At 50.2% G+C, this 9,400-nt stretch overlaps 1 pseudogene; it reads right to left on the bottom strand.

Annotated features, from left to right (window-relative positions):
• Positions 1–439: 439 nt before the first annotated feature.
• LOC149339620 (uncharacterized) lies at positions 440–1,782 on the bottom strand (annotated as a pseudogene).
• Positions 1,783–9,400: the final 7,618 nt, after the last annotated feature.

Below are 9,400 nucleotides of genomic sequence, written 5' to 3' on the forward strand. Positions count from 1 at the left end.
TGCCGCAGGAGAAGAGGAACCTCGACGTGGTACTTCGTGTCATCTGCCCCTTTCCACGGGTTTGCCACCGGCTTGGTCAGCGCTCCATGTGTGGGCAGCCACGCGGAGCCATATTCCCTCTAAGTGTGATTGACCCTGTACCATGGGCTCTTCTCGTGCTCGCTTCTTGTGTCCATGATGGTGCAGGTTCGGGGCGCGACAGCGTGCGTGGCACGTTTTAGTGTGCGACAAACTCTCCACGCGGGAGTCAGTCTTAAGACCTTCCTGGTCGTATTCTAAAGCTTCTTTATTTCTACGTGACAGAAGCTACATGAGACAGAAGCTACACTATACTCTTAGCGACTCTCCCGGAGAGACACGAGAGAGGCTGCAACATTTTAATTGGATTCGAGTGTAAAACTTCTTTTCCCAGCAGTTTGAGGGGCTTTAGACCCCTCGCCTAGAAGATGGCCAGAAGGTCTTGGCTTCTGGCGGCGTCTTCAGCCAGTTGGACGACCTTTGTCTGAGTCTCCGGATCGAAGATCAGTAGGGTCGAGAGCCTCCCATTGGTCAAGCGACTTTATTTTTTTTTTCCTTCCAGGGGGGCAAGAGGTCATTTCCAAAAAATATGATTGAGATCCGCATTGTCGTTACATAGTTTGCACTCATTTGAATATTCACGTATTCAAATGTACCGTACCGTATAATACCGTAATTGTACCGTATAATAAAGACTACACATAACCGGGTTCAGGAATGTTTGAGTATGGAGTCAGCGCCGAGAGGTGGCCTGACTCTTTGTCAATGATTTGTCAGCCGGGGGGTACTTAGCTCTATTGAGTAACGCTGTGTGATCTCTCTATAACAAACATGACGATCCCTATCTGTGAAGCCCTCGGTATGCTCACCGGCTCGGAAAGCGACACCTCGAGCCAGTTCGTGAGTTGCTGCACTTCCAGCCAGGTGCAGGTGTCCAGACTACGTGAATTTGCGGTCGTCCGTTGCGGTCCGCGGGATTCCGTTCGTGAGGGGAGATACCCTCCCCCTGGCAAAGTTCATCACTGCAACCTTGGAGTCGCTGACCATCGTTGACGCCCCGTGCCCGCTATTGCGAGCGCGATGGTGGCATCATCCGCAATTTCGGGACTGCCCGACGTGATCGACGGATCGGACACATCTCCGACGGATCGGAGATGTGTCCGACGGATCGGAGATGTGTCCGACGGATCGGAGATGTGTTTCGGCACTGGCTACCGCTATCACTATTCCTCCCTTCCCGCAATCAGCTGCGTCCACGTAGGCCACGTCTTCTATCGGACAGTTTTTGAAACGGCTGCCGAGGGCTTCAGCCCGTTTCTCTCTGCGAACCTTGTGGTGGACGGGATGTATGTTTTTGGGTAGTGGCGAGATCATTAGCCTATCACGCACGCCCTTAATCATGTCCACTTTGTGGCCTCGCTGACTCTCCTATTTTGTTCCTAGGCTCGCTAGAATCTTCCTGTCGGTGACGCTTCCCGACAGCCTTTCGTACTGCGAGATTTGTACGGCTTCACCAGTTTCATCCAGGATGTTGTGGAGACCTAGCTCTAGTAGTTTTACAATGGGGATCCGAATAGGGAAACCCAGAGCCTGCTGGACACTTCTGCGGACGCTCCCTTCAAGCTTGCTCTTGTCCGCAACCTTGAGATTAAGGAAGGGAGCTACGTTAGCGATCCTGCTTATTACGAAGGCTTGAATTAACCTCTTTAAACTAATTTCTTTCATGCCATATCGCCTATTTAAGATAGTTCGGATGAGTCGCATGGTCTGTTGCGCGCATATCTCCAATTTGTTTAATGTATCCCCATTGAAACCGTTGTTTTGAATGTACAGCCCTGAGACTAATCCTTTCCACCTTCGGGATATCAAGTCTCTGAGCCTTCAGAGGTATCCGGGAGGAATTTGACCGCGATTTACTTTTGGGTTGGTAGAAAAACATTTCCGATTTTTGCGGGGAGCATCTAAGTCCCCTGTCTTTTACATACTTTTCAACTTCTTCAATGGTCATTAGTTTCTTCTATTTAACCATCGTCTCCTTTGGCAGTTCTCACGTCATCTGCGTAAATGCAGTGACTGAGTCCCTCATTCGCCGCTAGTTTGCTTGGAAGCCCGATCATGGCCACGTTGAATAAAAGCGGGGACTGGACAGATCCCTGTGGGGTTCTCTTGCTGCCTAGCTCTATGTATCCTGACTTTAAAAAAAAAAAAAAGACACATGCACCTAATTCTATTATGTTTGGCAGTACGACAGCATTCGAAGCTGTTTATGCCTTTGCCGGAAGTGACTGGTGGAGCTTGTAAGATGCAGGTTGCTCTTACCCAGTATTTCCTGTGCACTGGCTTCCACGGCTGGCACATGAAGGCTTCATTCAGACAAACCTGGTCTGGTGACGTCCCTGCCCGCCAGCCAATCAGGGTTTTTCAAGAGAACGCAAGAAGGCGTGGGCGGGTGCTCCGGCGAATACATAAAAATTCATCATCGTCATCATCATCATCATCATCATCCTGACTACGCCCACTGCTGGGCAAAGACTTCTCCCATGTATCTCAAATTAACCCTGTCCTTTGCAGCTGCGGCCACCGTATCCCCGCAAACTTCTTAATCTCATTCGCCCACCTAACTTTCTGCCGCCGCCTTCTACGCTTGCTTTCTCTTGGAATCCACTCATTTACCCTGAAGGACCAGCGGTTATCTTGTCTTCGCATTACACGCCCTGCCCAAGCCCATTTCTCCCTCTTGATTTCGACTAGGAGGTCATTAACCCGCCTTTGTTCCCTCACCCACTGCGCCGACTTCCGATCTCTTAACGTTACACCTATCATATTTCTTTCCATAGCTCGCTGCGTTGCCCTTAACTTAAGCTGAACCCTCTTTGTTAGCCTCCGCGTTTCTGCCTCGTTGATGACTACCGGTATGATACATTTTCTCTTGGGGATATTGGTAACCTGCCATTCATGAGATGAATGGCATGTGCTCTTAACTCCTGCCATATGTGCTTCACCCCATTCTTATTCTTTTAGTTATTTCCCTCTCATGGTCGCGATCAGCAGCCACTACCTGCCCCAAGTACACGTATTCCTTTACCACTTGCAGCACCTCGCTACCAAATATGAACTGCTGCTCCCTTGCGAGACTGTTGAACATTACTTTGGCAAAGTAAAAATTAGAGACGATCATTCCGACCGATGCTGCAGAATACGCGTTATAATTAGTGTTTCCCTGGACAGAGGAACCGCAGCGGTGGCTCAGTGGTTACGGCGCTCAGCTGCTGACCCGAAAGACTCGGGTTCGATCCCGACCTCTGCGGTCGAATTTCAATGCAGGGGAAATTCTAGAGGTCCGTGTACTGCACGTTAAATAAGCCCAGGTGGTCGAATTTTCCGGAGCCCTTCACTACGGCATCCCTCATAGCCCGAGTCACTTTGGGACGTTAAACCCCCTTAACCAATCAACCAAGTACTTCTAAATCATACATGAAAAGCAACTTCCGTGAGCAAGCGATTGGAAGACGTTTATTCGCAGTTAAACGGAAGTTTTAAGTCATCTCAAAGCATAAAATACGTGTGCTTGCGTGCTTTCAGTCACATCAAGGGACCATGTCGGTAATCATCAATGTTATTCCTGTTTTGGGGACGCAGAAAATTGTTTATAATTTCCAGTCGCTGTTGCCGAGAATATACCCCGTATGAATACGTGCTCAAAGCAACTTCTATCCAGGAATAGACGGTGAGAGGGACGGCACTCAGCTACCATTAATTCTTGGAGCAAGAAATGAGCGCACCGGCGCGAGGTGATTAACGGTCTGTGTTGTAACTCATGCCCCCAGCCGCCGCAAGTTTGGCGCAATTCCACTTCCGCGCAAGCGAGTGTGTGTTTGTACATGTAAAACAAAGCCCGCATGAGGACAGGCGTTCCATCCACATGCACCTCCAGGCTCCCCGAACCTCCGACTCCCCTAGCCTTCAGTTCTTGGCGTCATACAACTTTAATCGCGCACGTGCAGCTCACACTGGAATCTACCATGCACCACCGAAACAAGTTGCGCTGGAGACGAATGAGTCTCTTTCAGAAGTCGCGAAGTCGCTTTAATAGAACGCATACATAGGCAACGATGCACCCGCGACGACAGTGTCTTCGAAAGACTTGGGTCGTCGTATACTTGCTAGCGCAGCGCGAGCGCGGAGACGCCAGAAGCCGTCAGCCCCTCAGCGCCGCCTGACAGCTTTGTCGCGCGTAACGCAAGGAACGCGGGCAGCGGGGGTGTGGAAAGGGACGGTAAATAAGGCGCATGCGCAGAAATTAACTTTTTAAACGAACGCCCACGGATCCCAGCTGACGTGCCGAGTTTATTAAAATGAAGACGAATGGCCGCGCTCCAAAGGGTTTCGGGAATTCAGCGGGGAACGGGCGTCGTCTCCTCGGAAGCCGCCCCAGCGGCAGCGGCGGCGCGCGAAGCTCCCGGGACGCCAGCGGTGCGCTGAGCAGGATGGATGGGCCGCGCCGACTCATTCACGAGATGAGATATATGGCCGCGTATGGAGCGCGCTGCTGCGGCGACCGCCACGGCTCCCGCTTCCGCCCGCCTTCTTGTCGGCGCTGCGGGTTGGCTCTTCTTAGGCGTCGGAGCAGCACACGGTGGCAGCAGCTACTAACAAAGCTTGCCGCTCTCCTGCTTAGCGCGGAAAGGCAGAAAATCGCGGTTATTTTTCTATTTACGATGTGTTGATATGCAGCCGGGCGCTTTTCTTTCGGAAGCGTATACTATGCGACAAAAATGAGTGAATTGGGACTAACTGCACCAATTGGTCATCGCGATGAACACTTAGTTCATGACTCTGTGGGGGAATTGTGACTGTTGTCACTTTGCATGTTGTCAAGGTAGTAATCGGGTTTTACTGAAAAGAGTAAGAGCGTCTCTGAGCAACTACAGGGACTAGGGGCTAACACACAGATAGGTGTGGATGAGACTAACTGCACCAGTTAGTCTTCGCTACCAACTGTTCCTCCGTGAAGAGACTAACTGTGGCTGACGTCCTTTTGCTGTTTATCTGCAAAGGTGTAATTTGTCCTCTTCTGGGGACTTGCAGTTGGGGGAATGCAGTTAGTCCCCAGAGGGCTAAACCCTGCGATCCTTTTTGTCCTTCAGGCTTAGAGCATGCATTCATACAGTGTCCCCGACGATGTAGAAAACACACGCGACCACATATGTTATAACGGAAGTTTGCAGCCGAAGATATCCCGTCACATGAGACGAACGAATGCACGGGGTTGTGCGGTTCGGTTAGGATTAGCGTTCTTCATTGCTCCGACTGATCGCTTGTAGCCCGTTGCCTAGAATTAGTGACAGAACGACTGCATAGCCAAAATGGCGAACAATGAAACATGAGAAACAGTCATCGCTAGTATAATCTTCGTTCTCTGAGAGCTGGCAACCAGGGGACTAAAGTGCGCCATTAGTCATTTATTTTTCCTTAAAGGGCCACGGACCACCCCAGCTCAGCAGACACTCTCTACCTCTCTTTCAGCGAGCCTCCTCTCCTTCCATTCCCTCCTCGAAATTCTTCTCTCCCGCTCCTCGTCGAGTAGGCTCGGCAAGGCAAAATCACCCCTTCCTTCTCCGACGTAAGCCGGAGGCGTGGTGTCTGTGGAGTGCGTCACGGGGCTACGTCATGGCCCCGCCTTCAATAGAATTCTTTTCTTGGTTTTTGCTGCTGGGGCTGAAACAGCGTCGTCGCATTTTCTCCGCACACTGAACGATCGAGAGGCGCGAGCGGCTCGACCACCTAGACTTGTTAGCGAGCGCACCCTTTCATACATCTGTTTGTCATTCCCAGTTAGCGAGCCACCTTTTCATTTTTTTTTTTAGGCCTCCCCACCGTTTCACGAGCGGATGGGCGGAAGTCGTTTCTGTTCGAAACACACGGCGAAGTGCGGACCCGGCAACCGCCCGTTTGCTTTTCTTCATGTGTGTTTGTGTTCTGTGTGTTTGTGTCTTTTCTCCGCTCCGAAGCCCATGTCGTTCATTGGAGTCAGGGCGTACGCAAGATGCATGGAGGATAAGCGGTGTCTATGCGGAGCGCTCAAGTGGACGAGCGAGGGAAAGGCTCTGCTGCACTACTAATTAAAACCTTGTTTTGGGGGGCTCGCATAGAAGAAAAGAAACTGAGAAGGGAGCGCGCACGCAGAGCTTCTCGTGACGTGATCACGGCGGGGGGGGAGGGGGGGGGCGAACCAACTCCCTCAGTTTTACTATTTTTTACTTTTTATGGCAAGGGTTCAAGGCTGTCGCCGCACGCTCCCTCCGCAGTTTTTTTTTTTTTTTTTTCCTTCATGCGGGTTTGGAGGCATGAGCCAGAACAGAAGGCGCTGCGGAAAGCCTTGTGCAGACGACGCGACGCCAAGGCTACGCCCAACCTTCTCCCGTCAGTCAGAACGATGCACCAATGGAGTGCCTTTAGCGAAAGTAGCCACCCTTGACGTCAGCGGGGTGCAGAGTAGTGGGCGGGGCCCGTTTTTGAAGGAAGGAAAGAACGAACGGGCTTTGATTTGAATTTTCGCAGCTTTTCGGGGCGCGCATGGCTCTAGTATTTTGCAGAGGTTATCTTCGATGCCTCATCTATGCAGTGGGCTTGTTTTTCAAAAATGTCCGGACCCTGGTCAGTGGCCCTTTAACAGAACACCGTGCAAGCAACTGTGTTCCCGATGTGCAAGGCTGCATGCAAGGGTCAGCCAGTCCCTTTCTGCACAAAGTGCTGAACGCAACTGAAGTCAATCTCCTTAATGTCATCTCTCCAAGAGGATTGGCATGCTTAGTACCGTGGACTCCACAACATGAACATTGAAATATATGTCTGAAATGAAAAGCGTTATAGTTTTGCTTTTGTTTCACGTCGTCGCTTTCTAAAACAATAGCTCTATAAACAAAATTGTTCGGACATTTTTTCTGAAACGTTATTTTTCCCCCGAATTCCTTAATTAAGCATTTTCTATAACACTTTCAGAAATCATCCGGATCTGCTAGTTTTAGTTTCACAAAAATCATGCTTTCTCAGTCAATCTACTACGATTTTTATTCTACTACGAAGTCGCGCGCCAGTAGCAATGAATTGCTGGAAGTTAATTGCTTTTGTCCGACTTTTTAATTGCCAGTCTAAAGGCTTAAACGGGGACCAAATTCTCGACGTCAGCTCTACCACCAATATTCAATGCAGCAAGGAAGTCAAATGACCCTTAAAGGGATACTGAGGCGGTTTTCGAATCAGCTAATTTTTTGGGGTTTTGAAGTAGTGTCATTGCTGATCACGTCTGTGAAATTATTTTTTCGATTTTGGCTAAATCAATAGCGCAATCACCAATTAAAAACGCGATGTTCAAATCTCCCGCGCCCCGCGCGAGCGTAGGAGAGGAGAACAGCGGAGAGGGAAACCTCGTCCATGTCGGCCAACGTGACGTCACGTTGAGGAGCCGGGGATACTTCGGCGCACCCAAGCGAGCTTTCAGCGCGCGTTGTTTCTCGTGCTGCGTGCGTTGTGACGTACAAAGCGTGTCAGCCGACCTTGAGAATCAGATTCAACACGAGGTACTACTCTGCGTTCGTGTCCATGAACAAATACGGCCGAGACTGTGTCGTCTTCCACTGTTTTTCTCAAGATCAAAAGCTCGCAGCGCAAGTGCTCGCTGCTGTGACGAAGAATTCAAGCTGACCAAAGCAAGCCTACTCTGCTCGAAGCACTTTCGTAAAAGCGGCTACATGCAGAGCTTGTCCCTAATGTGCTCTCTGGAGATTTCTGTCGAAAAGGCGCGGCTGAACCATGACACAGTTCCTTCGATTTTCTCGCGCATGAGAGGCGTGTCACCATTCCGAAGAAGCGCCTCTTTTAAAAGTAGAAACATGCTCACTTAGCCCCTGAAGAAACCTTATAGATGCTTAAGCATGTGTCGCTCTCCTCAGCTTAGGTGCGGCCAGACCACCTGAGACGTGCTCAGCAAGGCTCGGTTAGTGATTTTATACTCGGTTCGACGTGCCCAAGCTAGCAAGCAAGCAAGCAGAGCAAAGCACAATAAAGCAAAGCAAGCAAGCATCGAAGCTCTTCATATGCGACATCTCGTTTAATCGTAGCTAAGCGATTAAAATGAAAGCGTCCGACGTTGATTTCGGATGCAGATTGATGAGAGAAATGAATGCCAACCGAGTTTTTGCAAAAAAAAAAAAAACACTGCAACCTTACTCGGTTTCTTCATCAAGTTGTGGCAGCGGGCGAGTTGCAGCTAGCTTGACTTTTAAACACACATATAGTTGGCAACTACTTCACTGAACCTAAACTGCAAATCTTGGAAGGGCGAACGTTTCCGAGGCAGCGATTAATATTTTCTGGCATCTGGTGAACGCGCCACGAGTGAAGCAGCAGCCTTGTGCGCGTATTTGGCTTGGTTTCCAGCGCACAATGATTGCGTCACTATCTTGTGGTCACATGCCTCGCAGTGCTTGGCCACTGCGCTTCGCTAATTTTGACATCAACTTTGTGCTCCTTCATCGTTTCCTTGAAATACTTTCTTGCCCCAACCTGCAACGCCGGGTACTGAGAACAGGATTTTTCGTACACAGTGCTTTGGGTCTTTTCCTTAGGATGATGCTCTTCCGGGCGAGCCAGGAGGCGTCCGGTGGTGGTAATTGACTTGAGTATTGTTCGCACCCCTTCCTTTCCGAGAATACGAGCCGAGGTTGTGCTGGCACCTTTTACGCATGGTCTGCATCGCGCCTTTGACGCTGGCGTATGCTTGTGCTAGGCGTAGAATTTTTTTGCTTGTGTCTTTTTTGGTTTCACGCGATACGTGGAATGAGCAAACTGTAGTATGCTTTTCTTCGGAGGTCAGTAAAAAAAATAGTCGCAGTATTCACTTTTACAACGGCACGGAAAGCTGCGATCTGCACTCAACGCAGCGCCGGATCCGCATCGGCAGCTTCTCCAGTCCTCAAAGTGACGTCACGCCCTCACTTGACCAATCACGGGCGGCGGCGCGCCGCGCGGCGTGCTCCGCGGCACAGGCCGCATATTTCGGCTAAAAAAGGCAATTCGCGCTTGTTTTTGCCTTATTTGGATGCGATATTCCAGTGTGCAGCATGAAAAACTATAGGACGCCGCTGCCAGCCCGATTTTCAAAAAAAGTGCTTCAGTCTCCCTTTAAGCGCACGGGTGCATGGTGTCAGAGCGGACCAAACGGCCACACTCGCTACTCCGTTTCTTCATTTGCGATCACATATCTCTCGCGACAGATTTGTCGAGCACGCGTGTCCCATAGCTGCAAGACTGTCGCTTGTATTCGCTGTATCGTGTAGGCTGGAAATGAGGACGTTGAACCTGAGGATGAGGGTATTCATCT

This window comes from Amblyomma mixtum, chromosome 6 (genome assembly GCF_055824585.1).
Source record: "Amblyomma mixtum isolate Tamu chromosome 6, ASM5582458v1, whole genome shotgun sequence".
Taxonomy (NCBI): Eukaryota; Metazoa; Arthropoda; class Arachnida; order Ixodida; family Ixodidae; genus Amblyomma; species Amblyomma mixtum.